This window comes from Gigantopelta aegis, chromosome 6 (assembly GCF_016097555.1).
Source record: "Gigantopelta aegis isolate Gae_Host chromosome 6, Gae_host_genome, whole genome shotgun sequence".
In the NCBI taxonomy this organism is placed as follows: Eukaryota; Metazoa; Mollusca; class Gastropoda; order Neomphalida; family Peltospiridae; genus Gigantopelta; species Gigantopelta aegis.
In genome coordinates this window covers 51754838-51780354 of record NC_054704.1, presented here as the reverse complement: position 1 = coordinate 51780354, position 25517 = coordinate 51754838, and the positions used below count along the sequence as shown (strand labels likewise).

At 39.6% G+C, this 25517-nt stretch overlaps 1 protein-coding gene across 7 annotated transcripts in view; it reads right to left on the bottom strand.

Annotated features, from left to right (window-relative positions):
- Positions 1–25517, bottom strand: part of LOC121376255 — a 135495-nt gene that overhangs the window by 2307 nt on the left and 107671 nt on the right. The gene's annotated exons all lie outside the window — the stretch shown is intronic.

Sequence of the window (25517 nt, the reverse complement as noted above, 5' to 3'; positions counted from 1 at the left end):
TCACCATTCCTTTTTTTGTCTGAATGTCCAGCTGATTAAGCGGTTACCTTCTCCTGATTAATGGAATAATATTTAACATAAAATGACATTGATTTACATGTATGTGACAGCAACAAGCAATTGTAATCAAACAATATTTTCAATGCTGAAGCAGGAACATATATTTGTTTAAGCTACAAACTCGATTATATTATAACATCTAGCTACGGGTGATCTGGTAGCTCCTTCCCCTCGCAACACCACTGACGTCACCAATGGTCTACCGGGACTGTTGTCGGATGCCTCAACGACTCGCAAACTATGTTTGTTAAGCATATAACATCTGCCAAATGACTTTGTAAAACACTGCAATTACCTCTTACAATGGAAATGACCACTGAATCTCGTTATATATCTCTCGTTACCTTGCCAGATCATGCGGGAAGTCAATTTGTCCAGCGCTTTTTTTTTTTTTTTTTTTGTCACGTACAATCTGGTGATTAACCTCACCATTATATATCGTATATGAGGCCATAATGCCGAGGGGATGAAATGCAATTAACACCAATACATTATCAACAAATATCAAAACTATCGCTGTAAAGTGTATTAGTTACAAAATCATATTTTATTTAAACAATGTGAACAACATATAGTTTGTTTTAATAGAATCCATTATTCGTCACTGCTATTAGTCACGCGTGGCTACTGGGGCACATAATGTGCCATTGTGAGATTTCTCATCTTGTAATGTAATTCATTTTTACAACAGCAGAATTTAGCTCAGGTAAAAAATATCCAGCTGGCATTACTATTTAATAGTCTCAGTCACATAGACCAGAAAGCTTATGCGTGTGTGCCAGTGTTTCTGCCAGAAAGAATTTTTTGGGTATGGCACTGGAACTGACTGCGGCCAGTCAATAGTGGGTGTGTGGGTGTGTGTGAGGGGTAAGCCTCCCCCAGAAAGAAAATGGGTTAAGTTTAGTTATGATAAGAGTAATTAATTTTGTCAAAAGGTTAACTTTAAAAAAATGCAGCAAATATTTTTGGGTATAGCGCCATACCCATTTTACCCTCTGGCCGAAACCCTGTGTGCGTGTGTTTGTGTGTGTGTGTGTGGGGGGGGGGGGGGGGGGGGGTGGGTGGGTAGGGGTGCAACAGCCAAACACCTTTTAACTGAATCTTAATATGGTGCAGTTTCATTTTCTCAACAAAATGTTCTATGATGGTGCATACAAAAACCAACGCACATTTTCCTAAGTCACAAATCCAATAGCTTTGATAGACCAATATCCCTCAATAGATCAGTTTATCCCCACCCCCCCCCCCCACCCCCACCCCTTGCAGTTCGCGTGAGTGCTCCCCAACTGATAATTGTAACATACCAAATACCCTGGTATCGGGCTCTGTTTGCAATACAACGTAGTCTGCCCATGTAACTCAAGTTGAGTTTGTGGCAGTGACAAATTTCGTCTTGCACCGTGCAGCTGTTACGTCGATGAGCATAATTACAACGTTGTGTGTAACCGGTTTAATATATATGTAAATGATATTAACTGTGTCAAAATGATAATATGGAAGCATGGCCTTACGGTAATTGTATTAAGATTATTAAAAGCAAGACCGTACCTAGTTAAATGGGGGAGGATGGGGTGGGGAGTACAGAACTCCAACGAAGAGGGTACTTTTAAAGTAAAAATGGCGCTTTTTCATATCTTCGGGAGGATGGAGGCCTACTAAAATCATCACTAGATACGGCTCTGGATTCATATGCATTGATCGAACTTCCGTTACCTATTTCAGTTTTCGTTTGATTTGTTCAGAAATGTCATTTTCCTTTATGTTCGAGCTTACATCCAATTAAGGTGCAAACACGGTGTCTTGAACACACACCTCGGCTATCTGGACAGAGGTTACCGATTAACGGCTGGTGAAAAGAACATACGAGTGATGGCATTACTGCATTGAAGAGTACATTCACAGAGGTACCGGGGAACGAATCCAGCACGCAGCGAGGCTTAAGCCCGGTGGTATAACCACCGCGTCGTCGAGCCTGACAGCTCCAAATCCCGACATATCATTTGCGCTAGGCGATGAAATCATCCTGACGCATCGGCTGGGATCAGTGCAACCTACATCACAGCCATGTATGACTAATGATGCGCATACATTATTCTGTTGCTTGTGTTACACCCGACATAAAACCCATCTGGCCTTGACGACAACAAAACGTAGTGGTGTTAAAATACTGAGAGCTCCGGAGACACCGTGATAAATTGATTTAAAAATGGATGGCAGACTGCTGTTTCTGAAATCTTATCAACAGACGGAAGCGACATGATACACCATGACCAGACAGTGCTGAAGATGTTAACTTCGTACAAACTGATTATACACATATAGGCGTTTGAGTCGAGGGACCACCACCCCACCCCCCCACCAACCAAAGACTGAATCCTTAGTGAAGGTCCTTCTGATATATTTTCATTTCATTTATATCTATTTCCGTGCTTATATTTAACCAAGGTTCAAGCACGCTGTCATGGGCACACATTTCAGCTGTCTATGACAAGAGGATTAGTGGTTAGTGAGATAGAAGAAGTCGGTGTACTGGTCGTTTACCTACCCACTGAGTCGTTAAACTCGTTCTGGGTGGGAGCCGGTACCGGGATACGAACCCAGTACCTACCAGCCTTAAGTCTGATGGCTTAACCACTACGTATACGCCACCGAGGCCGGTTTCTGATACATTGTATTCTTTGAGGTTTTATATTACTTGACGTCGGTTACGTGCTTGCTACTATGTAGGTGATTGATTTTTGAAGCGTCTGTGTTATATTGTTCTACGTACATTGTGCTAAAACGGAAATAAGAAGACCATACATATATATATATAAAAAAAAAAAAAAGTGTTCAGGGTTCATTCCTATTGACCTTCAAGAAAAAAAATGCCATCCGATAAGTCTATGGTTATATAATATAGTGAACAACAAAAGAAACGCAAATATTTTAATATATATAATATATATTATTTGTCATGGTACAATTACAAGTAACTCGGTAAATTAACTGTCAAAATGGACCCAAAAATGTTCACAAGACATTAACCCTAAACCTAATGGGATTCAAACAGAATATTTTTAAATACATTAACGAAAACTAAATTAACATTTGCGTTTATTTTGTTGTTGAGTATATATATTGATAGATGCATGCTTATTCCCAATACCAGCTACCGCCAGCCAGTACAGTCCTGTGGATCTATATCCCAGCACTGACTCCAGCCCAGAGTAAACGAACAACTCGGATGAATTCTATCCTAATTACCACCATCAGTTATGACACAATTATTATTGCTTCCACGTGTCTAGACGCCACACTAGCGACAGACCATCTGCACAGTGCAAGAAGAAATGCGCCGCTGCCAAACTACTATGAGTTCAAGCACGATGTCCTGGGAAATCAACACCAACAAAACTGAAAGTTTGGTACAGATTCATTGTTTTGGCACTTTGTGAATATAACCACTTAAAGTTCACCCAGTGAAAAGTGCGAGCTCGTATGTGGGTGTGGGTAATTTGTGACAACCATACATCAGAGAAATATTCGAGTACGTCTGTCGTGAGCTCTCTCGCTCTCTCTCTCTCTCTCTCTCTCTTTTCTCTTTCTCCTTTTCCCCCTCTCTCCTTCCCTATCTCTCTCTCTCCCCTCCCCCCCCCCCTCTCTCTTTTTCTCTCTCTCCCCCTCTCCTCTCTCTCTCTCTCTCTCTCTCTCTCTCTCTCTCTCTCTCTCTCTCTCTCTCTCTCTCTCTCTCTCTCTCTCACACATTAAACATTTAAAAGTATTTTCATTAATAAAATGTAAAACGAGCATAAGGGCGTTTTGGGGTTGTGTTGGGTTTTTTTTTTTTTTTTTTAAATTCTTTTTTCACTAGAAGCATTGCGAAATGCGAAATGGCACGTCTCGGATGATATCGATCAATAAAGCTGGATGGAAGAGTTTACATATAAATACGTGTGCGTGCAATGGCCGATTTGTCTAGACGGCAGTCCAACTGACTATTGTGTTCTTTATTTGGAACCATAAGCTAAGTGTCCAGTCGATCGACGGAAGTCAATAGTTAAAAATAAACGCTATGACAGATAATGAAAGTTACATAATCGTACTGAGAAATCCATAGCGAACACTTATTGGTCTACACACCTGTAAGGGCATTCAGTACAAAACAACCTATGTATGATAGAAACTGGAAAAGTGTGATCAAAAACAGACTGAACACCTTCGTAGACTCTCTCGTACTGCTCGCTCGATCGATCTGGGATCGATCCCCGTCGGCGGGCCCATTGGGATATTTCTCGTTCCAGCCAGTGCACCACCACTGATATATCAAAGGCCGTGGTATGTGCTATCCTGTCTGTGGGAAAGTGCATATAAAAGATCCCTTGCTGCATTAGGAAAGATGTAGCGGGTTTCCTCTGATGACTAAGAGTCAGAATTACCAAATGTTTGACATTCATTAGCCAATGATTAATCAATGTGCTCTAGCGGTGTCGTTAAACAAAACAAAACAAACTTCTACATACTAGCATAAAGACCATATCATTTCATGCCTATAACACCAATACGAAATTATTGAAGTGTCCAGAATTGGGGTCAAGCACCAATCACAAGCAATATAAATGACCTTAAGGTCCATCGGGATTGACCACCATTATTAAGTAAATTATTATTGTAGAATATAATGACTTTACCGAAATCGACCGGCCTCGGTGGCGTCGTGGTTAGGCCATCGGTCAACAGGCTGGTAGGTACTGGGTTCGGATCCCAGTCGAGGCATGGGATTTTTAATCCAGATACCGACTCCAAACCCTGAGTGAGTGCTCCACAAGGCTCAATGGGTAGGTGTAAACCACTTGCACCGACCAGTGATCCATAACTGGTTCAACAAAGGCCATGGTTTGTGCTATCCTGCCTGTGGGAAGCGCAAATAAAAGATCCCTTGCTGCTAATCGGAAGAGTAGCCCATGTAGTGGCGACAGCGGGTTTCCTCTCAAAATCTGTGTGGTCCTTAACCATATGTCTGACGCCATATAACCGTAAATAAAATGTGTTGAGTGCGTCGTTAAATAAAACATTTCTTTCTTTTTTCTTTCCTTTTACCGAAATCTGGCAGCCTGGTAAGTGGGTTTTTTTTTAATGCAGGCCTAATTCACTAAACTCTCGCAACTGTGCGATCTCGCTATGCAATGCTAAAATACTTGTAAAGAGGATACTTTGTTGTCTACGCTCCAGGCTCCATATTCATAAACATACTTAAGTTAATATGTAATACTTATCTGTGTACTTTAAGTATGTATTTAGGTATCATACATTGACTTCAGTACGTTTATGAATACGGAGCCTGATCTGCACACAAGTATATAACACCAGTGAACACTTGCAGTCTAAACTAGACCGAATACACAGCAAAACTCGTTAAAAAACAATCAATGCTTACGACACAAAAGCCACCACATAAATTCAGTTCTCAAAAATTCCACCTGTTAGTAATAGACTAGTTTATAATAAAGATACCACTAGTTCATACAGTAATGTTCTTTACCTACAAATTCCCCTGTACATTTATCTAGTGATTAATGTAACTGTTGTATACAACACGTTCATTTTAGTCATGATCCCTCACTCTTCAAATATGCTACAAACAAGCTTTTAAAATATATATTATCCAGATCTTTGTTTAAAATATTTATTTAACACAGCAATAAAATCTCGTTTGGACCAGGGTCACGAACATAAATGACTTATGATTCACATTCGAACAATGAAGAATCATTGTCGTTACATTACCACCTTCCAGATGAAACAGCACAAAACCACTGACTCGGAACCAAGTGACAAAGGCCATAAAAGGGATGCAGTCAGATTTTCCATTTCGTACATTATTGATGTCTCATCGATTTCACCGCGTCTTGCTCGTGAGTCACCGGGAAGCCACGCGCACCAAGGGAACATGCATGCGCGACCGCGTGCCTTTCAGACGACGAAGATGTCAATGGTGAGATTTATATCCACGGTTGTTACTTGTTGGGATCTCAAACCAGGGTTCTTTTGACAACAGTAATAATATCTGAACCAGATGGGAAGAGGATCGATGTCAACCTCGACTATGTTCGTCTGCAACAGATCGACAAGTCACTGAAAATGTTATGCACCATGTGTGTGTGTGTGTGTGTGTGTGTGTGTGTGTGTGTGTGTGTGTGTGTGTGTGTGTGTGTGTGTGTGTGTGTGTGCGCGCGCGCGCGTGCGTGTGTGCAAGCACGAACATACACATGTACTTTTATACTCATTGTCAATATATATCAGGGTTCCTACCAGAGGGTAAAACGGGTATGGCACCATACCCAATTTTTTTTTGTAAATTTTGACAAAATTAATTACCGGTACTCTTATCATCTGTATGATTTTTTAAACCCTAACCCAAAACCTAACCCTTTTCTTTCTCGAGGAGGCTCCCTATACCCCCTGTCGACTGCGGTTGCATTCACAACACACATTGTAAATTATCAATTCCCTTGCGCCATACCCAAACATTTCTTTCTGGCAAAACCCTGTATATTACACCTTTTAAGGGGGGGGGGGGGGGGGGGGGGGAGGGGAGAGAGAGACGGCGGTATTTTAAAGTTCTCCTGCAGGAGAATCACACTGCGCGTAATATCAGGAACAAAACAAATATGATTTTTTTTTAACACAAATTTTACAAAAATAAAGTCACACGATATTTGTGAAAATGGGCGTGACATAAATGTTCCAGTGAAAAAACCCCCAATATTATGCAAGGTAATTGGATATTTGTATCTCGTCGAAACAATACGTTCGGTCAACAAACATGTCGGCGAAATTAGTTCCTGGGGAGAATGCTGTCGTGTTCCTCAGGGAATATTGCGCGAATACAGAATGTCGAGTGCGTTCTAGTGTCGTGAAGAGGCTTGAATGTAAACCAGACTACTCACTGCCGAGTTATTGATTCTGCAGCGAGGTCACACTAACCTAGTTAACATCTTCAAGAATACAACTGCAGCTGTTGTCATGAGAACATACACGACTATTTCTGTTCTATCTTATTGTGGTCTCAACACAGGGTCGGAGTTAGAGGGTGGTGAGGGTGGTGGTGGGGTAGTTGCCCACTATCAAAATACATGCAAGAAAAACACAAAAACAACTCGGAAAATTAAGCTTTTGTTTAACGACACCACTAGAGCTCATTGATTTATTAATGAATGGCTACTGAATGTCCTACATTTGGCAATTCTGATATATAATCTTATAGAGGAAACCCGCTACATGTACCTTTTAGTAGCAAGGAATCGTTTATTAGCACCATCCCAGAAGTACTGTACAAAATGAAATGTGAAACACATCACAAATTGTAAAACGAAGAGACTGAGTGCCCCAAAACTTTAACCTCAGTCTTACCTGAAGTGAATACTGCTGCAAGACGACATAAACTAGTTATTTATATAGTGATTAATCTTAAATTTTGCAAAAGATATCAAATTTAAAGATATGTACATTAAATATCAACTGGAGGAAGGGCGGGGACAATAATGTATAATCCATTAAGACGACGTAACACTCTTTTATGCTGATAACGGCAAGGAGATATTAAGCACAACTGACTAAATTAAAGTCTGCACAAACAAAACTAAAACACAATTTCCATCTCCAAATACATTTTTGTTTTTAAATGTCACGGGCTTAACAATTCAGCTTTAAAAAGCAAGAAAAAAAAAGCACCATTAATCGCATTATCTGTCTGCAGACGAATTCGACTTCAGGCTTGGTTAGTTGTAACTGCACTTGTAAGGCAAAATTACCTTTAACATAAATACATAAGGAAGATATGTCTCTTTAAAGACGGTTTAAATTAATCATGGGTGATAGTGGCACAAGAGTCTTGAGCGAGAGACAGAATTCCAGCTGCCGCCATATAGGCTAATTGTTCCACAAACAGTGCCAAAAGGTATTTCGGTTTCAAATGTACTTTAAGTAAAAAAATAAATACCCCCCCCCCCCAAAAAAAAAAAAAAAAAAAAAAAAACCCCACCACCACCACCACCACCCCCCCCCCCCCCCCCCCAAAAAAAAAAAAAACCCACCCCAAACAAGCAAGACCTAACACTTGCCTTTGAGATATTAATATTCGAGGAGTACTGTTTTAAGCAGGAATCATTCTCACGGCTCAAGTGAACCTAACTTATATTAGTACAAACTCGTACAGGGGGAATCTAGCTCAGTCGGTAGTCTCAGTGATAGCTTACGGTGCTTGGATTGAATCCTCTTTGTGCACCTATTCTTAGATTGTTTGGGGTTCCCCCCATCCCCACCCCCACCCCACATATTCCTTGTTACACTGTGCCTACCCCCCATTTCTTCACATCTGATAACACGACACTGATTTTTGAGAACAGAATGATCTACAAAATGAAATTCATTCAACATTCCTCCACTATAAAGAATTGAAAAATCTTGTCTGGAAACAACTAAATTCTTAAAGTGACAGACCCTAGTTTTTAAACACTATGACGTATTTTTAACTATAAGAACCGTTTTTGATAACTGAACACCCCCCCCCCCCAAAAAAAAAAAACCCACACAAAAAACCCACAACAATAACAACAACAAAAAACCGCAAGTACCTATGAGAAGTAACGGTTATGGAAGACAAGCTCTAGTCTATTTTAAAGGCATTTCGCGTTTTAACATCAAAGACTTGTTACACTCTATTGTAAGTGTATTCAAATGTGTTACAGGTTTGTAGATTAACTACACTTTAATGTCCATTATCATGGGTTGAAAGTAGGGTCTGCGACTTTAAATTCCAAGTGTTTGGAATGAACTAACATTCTGATGATTCAGTAGGGTGAATTTCTAAAACGTATGCTATAATATCCAGAATCATCAAAAATTTGGAGTAAGCCAAACGGTGGCATGAGTATAAACTTAAAAGAGAGCTTTAATAGAAAAAAACCCAAACTATTCTCTGCCATCATACGTTTCATTGCGTAATACAAAATGAATGAATGAATGAATGTTTAACGACACCCCAACACGAAAATACATAGGCTATTGATAATTGGGTGTCAAGCTATGGTAATTCAAAACATGATGTGAAAGAAAGAAAGAAAGAAGTGTTTTATTTAACGACGCACTCAACACATTTTATTTACGGTTATATGGCGTCAAACATATGGTTAAGGACCACACAGATTTTGAGAGGAAACCCGCTGTCGCCACTACATGGGCTACTCTTCCGATTAGCAGCAAGGGATCTTTTATTTGCGCTTCCCACAGGCAGGATAGCACAAACCATGGCCTTTGTTGAATCAGTTATGGATCACTGGTCGGTGCAAGTGGTTTACACCTACCCATTGAGCCTTGCGGAGCACTCACTCAGGGTTTGGAGTCGGTATCTGGATTAAAAATCCCATGCCTCGACTGGGATCCGAACCCAGTACCTACCAGCCTGTAGACCGACAAAACATGATGTGATGCGTAATACGGTTATCGTACTTAGTTGTTGTAAGAAAAAACCCCCACGTAATAGTCTCGAATGCATGTGTTACGGTAGAATAACACATTTTGTCTAAGAACCATATAATTCAAATTTGTTAACAACAGATACTTGACTGGAATAATGGGCGATTATTATTTTAAAATTCAATGTGAAAACAATGAATGAATGAATGAATGAATGAATGAATGAATGAATGGATGTTTCACGATATCCCAAGATCTAAAATACACATCGGCTATTGGGTGTCAAACAAAGAAAAGCATATAAATGAATGATGTTAAAAATACCAATGAAATTTCAGTGTAAATTCATGAGTACACTATTTTTAAATGAAGAATGTTTCATTTCTTTTCTATTTAGAACTTTGAAAACTTATCTTATTAGCGTGTCAAGTTTCTATCTTTACTGCGATCTTCTGGCACGTTCTAAACCATCACGATTATCACCTAACGGAACGACAAAGAGTGTAATAAATACATATTCCCTTACATGTTGAACAATACGACGATTAATAAAAAAAAAACTGCACGCAGATTACTATTTGCTTCCTCGTCTATGGTTGGTGTTATATAGCGTGCTTCCTTGTTTGTAGGTCGCGTTTTATTGCCAAACGGAAAAGGCAGACCATCACCAGACAACAAACGATTATATTCAAATGTATTTTTTTTTTTTTTTACGAATATTACATGAAATAATAAAAGCATTGGAATGGGGATGTCTTAATGTGGAGCTGTTTATACATTTTATTGACAAAAATACATAGTCGTAAAAGTCAGTTTCCTGCTCGTTTGTTTGTTTGTTGTTGTTTTGTTTTTTTTAAACTTGTATAACGGTGCATGTAAATTATCATACAGGGTGTGTATTTAGATAAGCTTGTATCTATTTATTATTAAAAGGAAATAAAGGGCAATCAAAAACACTCCAGAACATTTTAATCTTTAGATACTGATGTCTGATATAAAAAACAAAATCAGTTGCTGGACTATATATGCACGTGATACTTATTTGTAGACGCAGACCGTGTCTACAAATCATAGCCCAAGATATATATCTATAAATGTGTTACAGGATGAACATTTGAACTATAATATTCCTCTAAATTCAATTCCACTGTAGTAGTCAGAAATAGGTTCTGAAGATAACCGTAAAAAAAGGTTCCATTCGGAAACAGACGGTGAACAACAATGGAAAACAAAACGATATTACATCTGCATCTCACACAATGATGACAATACTGATGTAACCGACCTTTGTGCTTACACCAACGAAGTTTCAAGAACATTGCCCTGGGGAACATACTCAAATGATTTCTGCTTCTGTTACATAGACGGCTCTAGTACACATAACCCATGTGCACCAAAGAAGCCTATATCCGATGTTCGTGGTGACGTACCGTTAAACATTTGATTAATTCCCTTCGTCAGGATAACCTAAACCATCGTCAGTAGACTATATAGGAATTTAGACAAGGCTCTTTTTTATATGACCATTCCATGCAGAACAAGTACGCATAAACCAGTCAGGGAAGCGCTTGAAACGTTTATAAACCAAACTCCTCAGTTTAACATCTAGTGTGCAAATTCTCTATTTTTCTTTCATTTGATCCGCGAATGTTGCATCTTGTTTCAATGATTGCTATGTTGGCGAATGTCAAGCGTTGCAGGAATCCGAGAAGGGACAATCGATAATGTAAATGTTATCCAACTATTGTGTCTAACAATCGCAGTAGTCTATGTAATGGAGCCACATGACACCGGCGACAACATGAATGACGCACGGTCGTCGATTTTACCGTAAAGATTCAAAAGCACGGGCGGTCAAATGATCTATTGGTACAAATCAGGAGTAGTGGATAATCTTATTACCAGTTAACGGTATTCCCTCTTCGGTCACTGACCTTGGCTGTACACGGTAGACTAGTAATTTGAAGTTTTGTGCTTTGAAGGAAAGTCTCTTTTTTTTCAAAATAGTATATATTGGTGTGTATATGTGTGTCTGTCTGTGTTTTGTGTGTGTGTGTGTGTGTGTGTGTGTGTGTGTGTGTGTGTGTGTGTGTGTGTGTATGCGTGTGCGCGTGCGCGAGCGCCTGAAGCATTCGTTTCTGTAATTATTTGTCACTCGATATTGTTAGCATCATCTAACTTATTCTAATCAAGCCAATGACGAAAGTAATCAACATGAAACTATTATAACTATTGCTATATCACTGTTATATATAATACGCTAGCAGTTATGAAACAGCACTAAGAATATAAATAACACTTACTAAAATTTTGTTTCAACTCATCTATCAATACACCATACCCAGGACTGTAGCTAGCGGGAAAATTTTTAGAAACTTAAAGGAAAATCCTCTTCTTAACCGTTTAAGGAGTTTTAGACTATTAACTACTCAGTTGCCCCCCCCCCCCCCCCCCCCCCAAAAAAAAAAGAGAGAAAATCTTAGCCACGGCTCTGATACCAGTTTTCTTTTCTTTGTATTTCTATCTATAAACGTGAATCTTGACGTTACTTATACTGTTATATTGTACTTTGTCTCTTCTTAAGAATTCAGACGTGAAATATAGATTAGTCTTTTATTTCGTAATTCCTGTAACGTTGAGACAGTACAATACATTAAAGTACGGTTTTTTTTTTTTCTTCCTAAGAAGATTAAGATTTGATATAGTACTTGTTTCTTTATGTTCTTTCTGTTTTATGCTGAAATTACTTAGTTAAATATTTCTCACGGTGTCGTCTTATTCCATCCTATCCGTCTGTCTGCCTGTCTGTCTGTGTTTTTGTTTGGAGGGTGGGCTGTCATATCTTCTAAAACAATTTTGCTGCCAACTGCATCGTACCATATTTAGCATCCATAGTCTAGTCATCATGAACAAACTAGGATTTTTACCAGAGGGTACAAATAATAAAATGACATACCCTAAAATCTTGGAACATAATAAATAAATTTTTATATTTTTTCTTTTTACAAAGATTATAATTACAGTGTTTCTGCCAGGAAGAAATTTTTGGGTATGGCACTATGGAATTTAATACAACCACAGTCAACAGGGGGTATGAGCGGGCCTCCCACAGAAAGAAAATGGGTTAAGTTTAGGCTTAGGGTTAAGAAAATCATACAGTAATGATAAAGAGTAATTATTTGTGTAAAAAAAAAAAAATCTGTTAAAATATTTGCGTATGGTGCCATACCCGTTTTACCCTCTGCCAGAAAGCCTGAATTAGATGACTTGCGGTTTAAAATTTGTCAAAGTAATAAAATGCAGTTTTCAATTTCATAACATTTCAAACCCATAGCCACCTAGTAGGGGTACTTATGATATGCTTTGTTTTTATTAGGTATCCTCAAATTATTTTCTGAAAGAAAGCATGTCACCCTTCACAAAATCTTGGATCCACTACTACATTTTATCATGGGTCGCGAGTACTGTGTGTGTGTTTTGTACGTCTCTCTCTCTCTCTCTCTCTCTCTCTCTCTCTCTCTCTCTCTCTCTCTCTCTCTCTGTGTTTATGCCCGTGTGTGTGTGTTGTTCTCGATGTGTGTGTGTTGTTATCGATGTGTGTGTGTGTATGTGTGTGTGTGTGTGTGTACTTGTGGGGAGGGGGGTGTACCTCCCAGTCATCATGTATTCTGATTTGTGAAATAGCTGTAAACTAAGCCGCAACTTAATCTTCGACTTTCTGGATTCTGCCAGACACGGACAAACCAACACCATATGTCAACACGTAATGCAAATCAAACTGACCACTGTTACAAATGGTATTCTATTACCAATCAACCGGTGGTCGCTGGATTCCCGTGCATTGTAGGAAAACGACGGCCTGCCGATTTGCCGCTGCTGTTTACACAATGATTTTATTAGACGATCGCATAGCGGGCTGCTATCTATTCAGTACTACTGACCCAAATTCTTCGACAAGTGGATTTTTTTTTCTCTCTCCATCAGCTGCGACCGTCCGTATAATGAGCTCTGGGCCGAATACTTTGGTCTGTCGCGTAGGAATTAATATACTATTTTTCTGCATGTCTGCATGAAGTAATAATAATAATAACGCAAAATGGGAGTTCCATCTATCGGAAACGAGACTGATGAATCCCCACACCTAACAAAGGTGAAGTTATTCGTAATCGATAACAACGGGCAGTCAGTTCACAACTGTCGAGTGTAAAATTGCTAGAGTTTCCGATTTAGATAAATGATACGAGTCCATCAAATGTGAAATATGATCATCGATGTATTAATTTTTTAATTTAAAAAAAAATAAAATGGAGAAATTTTCTATACTGCTTTTAAGATGCCTCAAATGTTTATTCAGCTTCTTAAGTTTATAAAAGGATTGGGGTGGGTAGCTCGAGTATCCTATAACCTTATCCTGTTTGTATGCCAGGATATATAAACAGGATAGGGTTAGGCGAGAGAGAGAGAGAGAGAGAGAGAGAGAGAGAGAGAGAGAGAGGAGAGAGAGAGAGAAACAGAAACGGGCACTATTGAGATGCCACAAATAGTCTATAGAGGTGTACGCAATGACCGACTACAAGTCATGTGGAATCAAAACGCCAACACCACGCCGCTTACAGCAATGAGCATGGATGCTGTCTGTCACATATTATATCCATCCCGACAAAAGCTGTCATCCGGGTGTTGTATAAAGATGGCGATCGCTACGAGCGGGAAAAGGAGCTGCCATGATCAGTGGCTTTTGTTTCAGAAGAAGAAGAAAAAAGTAAACAAATAAGATCTTTTTTAGAAAGAAAAAAAATCTTACCGTTCCTCCGAGTCCACCTCCATGATGGAATGACAACAGAATGAAAACAAGACTGGGATTCCACGAGTTGACGTGAACTCAGTCAGAAGGCTGTTGCCATGGCAATGTTCAATATTTATGATAATTGAAACGCCGGTAAAGGCGGGAAGCTCAAGTGAGGATAAGACGTCTGTCTTATCCACGATCGACTAGTGTTTCAGCTTCGCGCGCCGCGGTGCGTGACAGACTGGTCGGCGGCGGACCGCAGATGAAAAAACTCGTCTTACAACACAGTTGTATTTGTTGTACAGTTGTACAGGCGACTCGCATGCAATTCCCCGACAATTCAAACATGCGCTCTGTTGACACGGATGAGCTAATTAAAGCCGGGACAATGTAAGGAGTACCGTTAACCCTGGCTGACTTTGAGTGGGTGTGGAATGGAATGCATTTATGACACCGCCTGCATTGTTAAAGGCACTTAACCTACTAGTTATTTTAATAGGCGATGTAAAACAGATTTTTCACCTTCAAATTATACATTAAGTAACATATGTGTTTAAACTTTATATTAACAATTTTGATAAATAAAATGTGTTTCTGGTCGTCCTTTTCTTTGTGGCAGTTTTAAAGGCATATGCAGTAGCAGATCCATTTAGGTAGCCCCAATGACATGAGGCGGAATGCCAGGAGTACGGACAATTGCTCACCGGACAATACCTCACCGGACAATTGCTCACCAATAAAGTGAGAAATAGGACAATTGCTCACCACAATTGCTGATTTTTTTTAGCAATAAAATTTATGGTATGGTATGTATGGTATGTGTGTGTAAATGGTTGGGTGGGAGTGGGAATCTCTGATATTATCAGTGGGTATGGTAACCTCAGTTTATTAAACACCTTTAAATAAAATAACAAAATAATTAATTCTAAATCAGCAAGTTCAGCACATCAGTTCAGCATAGAAATGTCAATTAAACACCTTTAAATAAAATAACAAAATTAATTCTAAATCAGCTATATTTTAAACAAGTTCAGCACCTAAAGGTGAGCAATTGTCCTATTTCTCACTTTATTGGTGAGCATTTGTCCAGTGAGCGTCCGGTGAGGTACTGTCCGGAGAGGTATTGTCCGGTGAGCAATTGCCCTACATTCAGAATGCCAAGGGAACTTTGGGATAGGTTTGGAGGGGGATACAAATTAATATATAATACAATTATAACTGTCGCCCCTGGCACTCCCCTAGAATCCGCCTCTGATATGCATTTTATGTAAAAAAAAAAAAAAACAGAGAGAGAAGAAAATACTTATGTCAGAAACTAGATTCAGTGTCTCTAACATATTCACGTAACTTGTCTTTTGGTTACGCTTGAAGTACACTCTTTGCTCCTATAAATACGTTTGATGTTTTGTCGCCAGGCGACTGCTTTGAGCCGTGGAGACATTTATATCATGAATGTAAAACACTAAATAGTACTTTGTGTTCTCCGCGTGCATTGTTTTGAATAGCAATACGAGTAACGGTCACGGTATGCGAACGGTGAACCAATATTATAAACACGTGCTACTCTGGCGCGTGTTCGTGTGCAGGGAGGTGTTTCGGGGATAAACCCTCTTCCCCCTTCCCAGGTCAAGCCAATTTTCTTCTCTTTTTTTTCGGTATATTTTCTGGTGGACACTCGGCACCCCTCCCCCTCTATAAACGTAACTCGCCACAGTCTAGACCCCCTCCCCCAAAATAAAATGCATGTACGCGCCTGCTACTACGCAACATAATGCTTGTATACATAATATGCCAGGGTCGTACTTGGTACACATAATCAAAGGGGGGGGGGGGGGAGAGGGGGGAGGCAAAGGCAGTAAAACAACAATCAAAGCTTAGTAATGCAGGATCTTCTCCAGTTAGAACAAATCGTCATTTTTAAATTAAGAATTTCAGGGTAATGCTAGGCTCAGACTACCAATTGTCATCAAAAGTTGGCCAAATTTCTGCTGTCACAACTTCTACGACTGTTCAGTTACTAGTTTGAGCGCTCTTACAACTCGATTTTCGCCATATAACCCATTAGTTGTTAATCTGAGCGCACCCGTCGTAAGTCGAGAGTTGGGGGGAAATTACAACGCAACCGTCGTGTTGGCTAACTTTCTGCTGGCAGTTGGTAGTCTGAACCTATCATTAGCCTGCTTCCCTCGCTAGGTACGGCTGTGAGTATGCTATACACTTTGTTTTCCTTCTAACTATGATGTCCAAGGATACTACTAGAAATGTCCTACGATAACTACCCAAAGCATCTACATGTACGATTCAAAGGTCGAAACAGAGATTAGCCTCCAGGGCCCATATTTTCGAAGCAATATTAGCCTACGAAATCGTAAAACCATCGTAAGCTATGACGTCATTATGGCGTGTGCTGTAGTGACGTCACAACCTACGATGGTTTTTTTCGAGTTCGTAGAACTAAGATGGCTTCGAAAATATGGGCCCAGCTCCATTGTTGTTATGACAATGATTCGGAATGGTATCACCATCAACACATTTAAAAACATTTTTTTGTTGTTTTGTTTAACGAACACCACTAGAACGCATTGGTTAATTAATAATCGACGTTTGGTTGTCAAATATATTTGTTGTTGATCCAGGTGAGATGGGGGTGGGGTGTTACAGAAAACACTGTATTACCCTGTAACCGCACCTCTAAACTTCTTTATTATTATCTTTTTGGAGAGCATGCCCCTGAATTACCTAAGACCGGCCTCGGTGGCGTCCTGGTTAGGCCATCGGTCTACAGGCTGGGAGGTAATGGGTTCGGATCCCAGTCGAGGCATGGAATTTTTAATCCAGATACCGACTCCAAATCCTGAATGAGTGCTCCGCAAGACTCAGTGGGTAGGTGTAAACCACTTGCACCGACCAGTGATCCATAACTGGTTCAACAAAGGCCATGGTTTGTGCTATCCTGTCTGTGGGAAGCGCAAATAAAAGATCCCTTTCTGCCTGTCGTAAAAGAGTAGCCTATGTGGCGACAGCGGGTTTCCTCTAAAAAACAGTGTCAGAATGACCATATGTTTGACGTCCAATAGCCGATGATGAGATAAAAAAAATCAATGTGCTCTAGTGGCGTCGTTAAATAAAACAAACTTTACTTTACTTTGAACTACCTAAAGATCATGCTACCTCTGGAAGCTTTGCTTATTTGCCTTCAGCAAACACACATTTGTCCTTTGACATCCAGTAGCCGATGATTTATTAATCAATGTGCTCAAGTTGGTGTCGTTAAACAAAACAAACAAACAAACTTTTACAAAATGTTTGTGACCCCTCTCCACTAACACAAATCCTGGATCCGCTCCTGCACGTAGTCAGAGAGAAAACCCTCTACATATTTCTGTTATCAACATATGTAGTTTTCCACAAACCAAGACAGCACATACCACGGCTTTTGATATGCCAGTCGTAGGGGCACTGGTTGGTATGGAAAAAAACAATCGGATCATATGTTCGACGCCACATAACCGTAAATAAATATGTGTTGAATGCATCGTTAAATAAAACATTTATAGTCTCTTTTTTTTCCGTCTTTTTCTCCCTTCCTTCCTTCCTTTCTTAGGAAAGCCAGTCCTACGACTGGATCGGTAAATCACCAGCAGCACAAGACGAACCTTTACTAACTATTTATGTTCATGCACCCTCGTCCCCCACCCCACTACACCCTCGTCAAAAATACTCTTCGATTGTCCCATAATAGGGCGTTCAGAACATTTCCAAACGTTTCATGCGACATCCAGGGATGCGTTCAGCCAGACCGAGCGGAAAAACATCCGCCAGACTGGTTTTGCGCTTCACGGTAAAGCAAATGGGCACGTTGGGAACCAATCAAACAGTTCGCGAACATTAACGCAACGTTTGCTGGCTGAACTTGGACATTTCTCATGTTAGAAGGTTTTCCTGTAATATTCAGTCCATCCCTGAATGACTCATCGTCGTCAACCATGAGCACATTTTAAACAAGATTGCGACAGAGACATGTTAAGCCCAGCATCGTATCTGGTTCGTATCGAATATAAATGGGGATAACTGCCCAGACTATTGAATCTCATTTACTACTCCAGTGATCATATCGTATGATGGTAATTAATAAGTTGTTTCACTGTACATTAATTTAAAGATAGTCCAGATAAGAGTTTGTTTTGTTTTAACGACACCACTAGAGCACATTGATTAATTAATCATCGGCTATTGCATGTCAACATTAGGTAATTCTGACAGGTAGTCATCAGAGGAAACCCGCTACATTTTTTTCCCTAATGCAGAAAGGGATCTTTTATATGCACTTTCCCAAAGACAGGAAAGCACATACCACGACCTTCTGACCAGTGGTGGAACGAGAGAAAAACCCAATCAGTTTGAATGGATCCACCGAGGTGGTTCGATCCTGCAATGCAAGCACCTCAGGCGAGCACTCAACCGACTGAGCTACATCCCGTCCCTTGATGGCGACAAACCCCATCATAAGTTTGGCACCATTTTGGTTACTTGATGACTTAGAGACTACAAATATCCTTAACAGCCTGAGCAGCCATATGTCTAGTAAAGACGATTGTATAACTTAAGTTGTAGCACAGTCCTAAACCTGAACTATCGGGTAGTAATAGTGGAATATGAGGGTGCATTCTTTGCAAAACTATTGGAGGAAATACCAAAACACAACATTATTCGGAAAGAAATGTAATATTATTTTTCTTATTATTTAATTTGAAAACAAAACAAAAACACACACACACTCACGAGCACGATCACACACGCATGTACCACTCTCCCCCCCCCCCCCCCCCCCACACACACACACACACACAAAAGAGTAGAAGACATTATAAGCAACGAACACTCCTTCCGAAACTTTGGCTATTAAATGATCTGTCAGTATAACAAAAATTGCATTTCTGGTAAGCGTTTGGAAAGACAATCTAATCCAATCAAATAATGGGCCTTCGATTCTGCCAGAAAAACGCGCACCGCCACCAGTTTATGTCTGTCACCCTGTAACATGTCCAGAGCAAATTAATTAAAAATCAGTTCCTGTAGCGATGCGCTTATTGATCATGGCGTTAATGGACATGCTACGATAACATATTTAGGGAATTTCATGGGAGTCATTTCGTCCTTTCAATCAAAACAAAATGGCCGTGGCATTTGTGTTTCATCATGATAGTAGTTACACGTTAGAAACGCCGCGAGGTAAATAACACCGTTAACCTCAATGGACCCCTTTCATCTGCATTAATCTCCTAATAAAAGTTAACGTGATTATGAAAATAGTTATTAATACGAGCGTAGTTAGTCTGATGGTTATTACCATACAGTTGACGTATTATTTTTGTTACAGTGATGATAAAGGAGATATTGTTATCATGATAGTAATAAACCGTCACATTCTATTTGAGATGAGCTATACCACGGTGTAAGTTGAATACCCTGAGCCCCCCAAAATATGGAGACAGAGAGAGAGAGAGAGAGAGAGAGAGAGAGAGAGAGAGAGAGAGAGAGAGAGAGAGAGAGAGAGAGAGAGAGAGAGAGAGAGAGAGAGAAGAGAGAGTAAGAGAGAGAGAAAGAGAGAAAGAAAGAGAGAGAGAGAGAGAGAGAGAGAGAGAGAGAGAGAGAGAGAGAGAGAGAGAGAAAGAGAGAGAGAGGAGGGATACAGAGAGAACGAGAGAGAAAGAGTGTGTGTGTGTGGGGGGGGGGGGGGGTCAGGGTTATGATTAAAAAAAATAAAAATAAAACATGTTACCAGTATGTCCAAGAAACCTGCCAGAACATTAGTATATTAACCGCGCTCAGCGGCTGGAACAGGAAAAACCTATAGGGGTACGGTTAAAGATTGTCAACTAGGACACACTGATTTATTAATCGACTATTGGATGTCAAACATTTGCTAATTTTTTACAATTTTAATGAAAATCGGATACATTTTTTATTAGCAGAAACAGATCTTATATATATTTTTTCATAGACAGATCAGTACATACCACGGTCTTTAATATACCAGATGTGGGGCAGTGGTTAGAACGGGATAAAACAATAAGAGAATGGTTCGATCCTACAACACCAGCAGCCCAGTCAAGAGCTCTACCGACTGAACTAGCTCTCATACAGGAAGGAACTGTTTTATTTAACGACGCACTCAACACATTTCATTTACGGTTATATGGCGTCGGACATATGGTTAAGGACCACACAGATATTGAGAGAGGAAACCCGCTGTCGCCACTTCATGGGCTACTCTTTTCGATTAGCAGCAAGGGATCTTTTATATGCACCATCCCACAGACAGGACAGCACATACCACGGTCTTTAATACACGTCGTGGTGTACTGGTTGGAACGAGAAATAGCCCAAATGGGCCCACCGACGGGGATCGATCCTAGACCGACCGCGCATCAAGCGAACGCTTTACCACTGGGCTACGTTCCGCCCACTAGCTTCAATACAGAGGCAGAAGACCCCCCCACCCCCCAGCAATAAGCTATATAACCAGCTTATAATAGAAAGATAATATATTTTATTCTCATGTTTGTAGTTGTTAAAACTACAGTTTGTTTTGTTTAACGACATTTGATGTCAAACATTTGGTAATTGTGACATATAGTCTTAGAGGAAACATTTTTCCATTAGTATCAAGGGATCTTTTATATACACCATCCCACAGACAGGATAACACATACCACGGCCTTTGATATACCAGTCGAGGGTGCACTGGTTGCAACGAGAAATAGCCCATTGGGCCCACCGATAGAGATCGATCCTAGTCCGACCGCGCATCAAGCGAGCGCTTTACTAGTGGGCTACGTCCCGCCCCACGTGTCTAGGACAGAGTCTGATCAATCGGTATATTAATTTGAAAGAAGAAACTCAGTACAATCGGGTACTTCCGCCGATATTTTAATTTATTTTCGCCTCCGTATACAATTAACAAAATGTAATGGTTATATAGCCGTATATATTAGTATAAAGGATAGTTGTTAGTGAAGTTGGTTGTTGGTTTTTTGTATTTGTTTTTTTTAGTTTTCTTTCGTATTTTCACTTGGCACCAAAAAAAAATGTTCCATTGTGAGGAATCGTCTTAATCAGCCACATCGGGTGCCAACACACCTGCGCCGGGAACGTGTTCCGGATTCGTTTGGCTTCGGGGCCAATTGGACCTAGTTCATCGTTCGCCAAGATAGCAGTAAATGGGTGATATATATGTTTATTTGACATTTGTTGTGATTTTAGAGTTCTTTGATCTCGGTAATCCAATAGGTGCCAGGCGATTTGGTTCTGGTTAGTACCTGCCGCAGATGTGAAATTCACCATTTAGGCAGACACATATTAAAAAAATATATAATGATTGTTCTAAATCGAACGATTAACTCATAGGAAAAACAACAAGGAACGAACAACAACAACACACACACACACACCCACACACACACACGCACGCACGCACGCACGCGCGCGCGCGCGCGCGCGCTGTATAAACATACGCAAAAAAAGAGCTACAACCCCAGCACAAAACAAAAAACAAACAAACAAACAAACAAAACAATACAAAACCAAAACCAAAACCCCCATAAAAACCCAGTGCAAGCATCGCTTACTATATGGTTAGGCGTAGGTTGGTGATTTTTTTTGTTGTCATGTGGGTTTTTATTTCTTTTCTTTTTTGTTTGTTTATTTTAGTTGTGTTACAGCTAACAAAAGACATAGGAAAGAAACATCGAAGATGTATTCGTGTACGTATGTGTGTTTCTCCCCTGGGGATGTAAATAAGCTTACGTATTTACTTCCACGTTGCCTGGTACACGATGCTTTATTCAGATAAGTAATTGTAAGACAGAGAGAGAGAGAGAGAGAGAGAGAGAGAGAGAGAGAGAGAGAGAGAGAGAGAGAGAGAGAAAAAAAAGATCGGATCCGAGACTTTACGTTTATAAACCACTTTGTAAATGATCGAAGCCAAGAAGATATCCGTAAAGACGCTAAAACCCCATCATTGCATGTGTAATAAAATCTACAGAACACATTTAATACAAAGAAAAAGTAAAGTAAAGTTTGTTTTATTTAACGACGCCACTAAAGCACATTGATTCTTTTTAATCGTATCATCGACTATTGGACGTCAAACATAATATTATGGTCATTCTGACACTGTTTTTGAGAGGAAACCCGTTGTCGCCACATAGGCTACTCTTTTACGACAGGCAGCATGGGCTCTTTTATTTGCGCTTCCCACGGGCAGGATAGCACAAACCATGGCCTTTGTTGAACCAGTTATGGATCACTGGTCGGTGCAAGTGGTTTACACCTACCCATTGAACCTTGCGGAGCACTCACTCTGGGTTTGGAGTCGGTATCTGGATTAAAAATCCCATGCCTCGACTGAGATCCGAACACAGTACCTACCAGCCGGTAGACCGATTGCCTAACCACGACGCCACTGAGGCCGGTACATTTAATACAAATCTAAAGGACATAACTGTCGGAATCCCAGGAACATATTTAGAATAATCTGACGACATGTGTCCTGATTGCGTTAATGTTTACGTCACTTCCGTTTATTGCAGTCCAGGTACAGCTATGGGCCGTTTTGCGAAGCGATCTTAGCGCTAAAATCACCTTAAAGGCATACAGTAGTTACGTACTTAGGTAATATTAGCGCTAAGATCACCTTAAAGGCATACAGTAGTTACGTACTTGCGGTAATATTAGCTCTAAAATCATCTTAAAGGCATACAGTAGTTACGTACTTAGGTAATATTAGCGCTAAGATCGCCTTAAGGGCATACAATAGTTATGTACTTGGGTAATACTAGCGCTAAGATCATCTTAAGGACATACAGTAGTTATGTACTTACGGTAATATTAGCGCTAAGATCACCTTAAGGACATACAATAGTTATGTACTTAGGTAATACTAGCGCTAAGATCACCTTAAGGGCATACAGTAGTTACGTACTTACGGTAATACTAGCGCTAAGATCACCTTAAGGGCATACTGTAGTTATGTACTTAAGGTAATATTAGCGCTAAGGTCACCTTAAGGGCATACAGTAGTTGCTTAATTAAGGTAATACTAGCGCTAAGATCACCTTATGGGCAATATTAACGCTAAGATCGCTTCGTAACACAGGGCCTTGGTATCTATATAATGCAAAATCCCAAAGAACACATTTCGCTTTTCGTTGCAAACTATTGAATCCAAGAGCACACCGATAAATGAAGCTAATAAGGCCAGGTTTCTGCCGCAGGGTACGATGGGTAACATTACGTACCCTAAAATCTTGAAATTTAATGAAGATATTTTTTTTATAATTATTTTAATAGATTATAAGAAGAGAGCAGTTTTAAAACATTTGAAACCCATACCCACCTAATAGGGGCACTTACGGTGTGTATTGGTTTTATTTCGTATTCTCAAAAAAAAAAATTCTGGCAGAAAGCCATATATATGACAAACATTCATAAAAATCTATACCATAAAATCCAAAGAATACAACTTAAAGAATTCAGGAAACACATTTGACACAACCCAAAGAATATCATAGAATTAAGGGAACTCATTTTTTTTCTCTCCAAAGAACGTAACTGAGATAATTCATGCGACAGAATCCAAAGAACGTAACTGATAGAATTCATGTAAACAGAATCCAAAGAACGTAACTGATAGAATTAATGCGACAGAATCCAAAGAACGTAACTGATAGAATTAATGCGACAGAATCCAAAGAACGTAACTGATAGAATTAATGCGACAGAATCCAAAGAACGTAACTGATAGAATTCATGTAAACAGAATCCAAAGAACGTAACTGATACAATTCATGTAAACAGAATCCAAAGAACGTAACTGATAGAATTAATGCGACAGAATCCAAAGAACGTAACTGATAGAATTCATGTAAACAGAACCCAAAGAACGTAACAACTGATAGAATTCATGTAAACAGAACCCAAAGAACGTAACTGATAGAATGCATGTAAACAGAATCCAAAGAACGTAACTGATAGAATTAATGTGACAGAATCCAAAGAATGCAACTGATAAAATTCAGGGAATGCATCTAACAGAATTGAAAGATGATAACTGACGATATTGAAGAAATACATTTGACAGAATCAGAAAAAACACACCCCAGTTTACATAATTCAGAGATTGGGAATATATTTAGATAATAGAGGAAACATATCTGACAAATTTCAGGGAACACGTTTAACAGTCTAATAACGATAGAATACATATGACAAAATCCAAAGAACTGACTGAGTGACAAAATCTAAAGAAATACTCAATAACAGATCTTACAAAGGCCAGATGACATCTCTTAAAGAATCGAGGAAGCTACAGCTGATGAAGTCTAAAGTACACATACCAAGGAATAGCTTTCTCGAAAGAGCGAAGACCCTATATTTTGTATTACTGATTTTAATGAAATGCTGATTAAAACTGTTGGGTATTGTAAATAATGCTATTCAACTGACTGATTTTTTCACTATTGCTGACAACCTTAGTATGGTCTTATGATTTGTTTTCTTTTTCAAAGCCACAAAATAAGGTAATTATTTCATTTTATTTTGTATTTAATATTTGTCTGGAGGGTGTATGCGTTTTCAACAATACATTTTTCTTTATTAATATTTTTTAATCCAGATTACCACAGATGGAAATCAAAATTTTGTTTAATACCTACATTGGGCATGCACATGCATAAACACATATAGTATATCTCAACTGTGATAACGCTAATTTAAGATGAAATAAAAATTACTACCGCATTCTAGATCATACATTAGGCAAAAACGGGGCCCTCTCTCCCTGTCTCCCCCACCTCTCTCTCCCCTCTCTCTCTCTGTCTGTTTCTGTGTGTGTGTGTGTGTGTGTGTGTGTTGTCTCTCTCTCTCTCTCTCTCTCTCTCTCTCTCTCTCTCTCTCTCTCTCTCTCTCTCTCTCTCTCTCTCTGTGTGTGTGTGTGTGTGTGTGTGTGTCCGGTGGTGGTGGTACTCGAACCAGTTCTATTGATGACTATTCACTATTTAGTTTTGCCTAACTTTTATTGTGGTAAATAGTAGGATATTTACTGAATGTCCGAATGTTTCAGAAGCTGGGGTAGGAGTGCGCGTATGTCCCAACCTCTGAATGCAATGTCCAAGAAAACATAACATCTATACACAGAACATAGTATTAG